The sequence below is a fragment of the Neopsephotus bourkii genome, unplaced genomic scaffold (genome assembly GCF_033783945.1).
Source record: "Neopsephotus bourkii isolate Nb327-2 ecotype Australia unplaced genomic scaffold, CSIRO-AGI_Nbou_v1 NB_1630, whole genome shotgun sequence".
Taxonomy (NCBI): domain Eukaryota; kingdom Metazoa; phylum Chordata; class Aves; order Psittaciformes; family Psittacidae; genus Neopsephotus; species Neopsephotus bourkii.
The window spans coordinates 10,729,539-10,730,951 of NW_026902105.1; the positions used below are offsets into that span (position 1 = coordinate 10,729,539).

Here is a 1,413-nt window from a genome sequence, read left to right on the forward strand (position 1 = left end):
TGCCCAACATGGGGCTCAAACCCACGACCCAGAGATTAAGAGTCTCAAGCTCTACTGACTGAGCTAGCCAGGCTGAACCTGGGACAACCTTCAGGAGAAAAGGTCACAAAAAGTTTAAAATTAAAATTCTATAAATATAATTTTGTACCAAGCAAGTGATGCTGCAACCACCAAGGCTTGTTTCCTGTCAAGCTTTGCTTCTGTGATGTCTGCTAAGGATCATGCCCATGTTTATCTCAGTGAGGGGGTTGATTTTGGTCTTTTTTTTTGACATTTATTTACCTAGTTCTTGGAATACCTCAATATTTTTGAAACTTCTCTATCTCTGATTAATTCTGTAGAAACTGGCAGGGGAGCTAAAAACATGGACAAATTACAAAAAGTTAAAACCAGAGGAGGCTGTCTCAAAACCAGCTTGCCAGGAGCTAGAGACAAAGTAATGAACTCTCCTGAAAAAAATATTCTAACACATGAATAGAAAATGCCCATTACAGTTAATCCCCTTTGCATATCCCAATATCTTAGCTCTTTTTTGTAATGGAATATCTACATTTCTAAATGCCAATGGAGTTTAAGAGCTCTTAGTCACAGGGAGTTGCAGGGGATTAATAATGATTCTGGCATACTGAAAATTTCCTCTTACAAGTCCTCTCAATTTTTTTTTTCCATCATTAATCTTGGATGATCTGTCCATGTCTCTTTATCTTCTTCTCTCTTTCAGGAGCCAGTGTTCCCCCAAGCAGCTCAGCAGTTGCGTGGGCTGCTCAAGCCAGCCTCAGCAGGGAGGGCAGGGCTGCAAAGTGCCCGCAGTCCTTATCTTGTGTCTCCTACTGGGAACCTCCATCTCCTCTGGTGTCATTTGTTTCCCCATCTTCAGGGTGGCTGATCAAACCCCTCAACAGCTGGCAATGTTTTAGTAAATACAAATTGCCAACCAAATCCCCCAAGGTATGGAGCTGGGTAGAGCTAGTTTGTGATGTGTTATACTGGCTCCTTTCTGGTTCTTTCTCGGAAACAGAGAGGAATCTTTCATGGGACTAAAATATATGTGGGTTGGTTTGTTTTTTTTTTTAATTTTATTTTTTCTTTGTTTTCTGTCTTCCTCTGTTCCTACAGACACCAGCAGCCCCACTGGGTATTTCCTGGTTCCCCCTCACCCTCCTGCTAGAGAGATAATCACACAGCAGCACCGTATGTGGTGCCAGGTCAGGGTTGCCTTACTGTACACATCACCAAAGGGGTTCATAGGCCACCTCTACCAGGTAGAAATAGCTCTGACACTGGGCTTAAGTGTCAGCTCTCTTTCAGTTCATGCCTTTTGCCTGTGTGAGCACCTGTGGGGCCACTTCTGTCTTGGCCCATGTGGTTCTCTGAGTTAAGTCCTGGAGACTTGGGGAAGCTCTCACCCCGGTG

General features: G+C 43.7%; 1 non-coding gene across 1 annotated transcript; it reads right to left on the reverse strand.

Annotated features, from left to right (window-relative positions):
- On the reverse strand, positions 1-73 carry TRNAK-CUU (transfer RNA lysine (anticodon CUU)). Its single transcript has one exon. It is a non-coding gene; the product is annotated as a tRNA-Lys (tRNA).
- Positions 74-1,413: the final 1,340 nt, after the last annotated feature.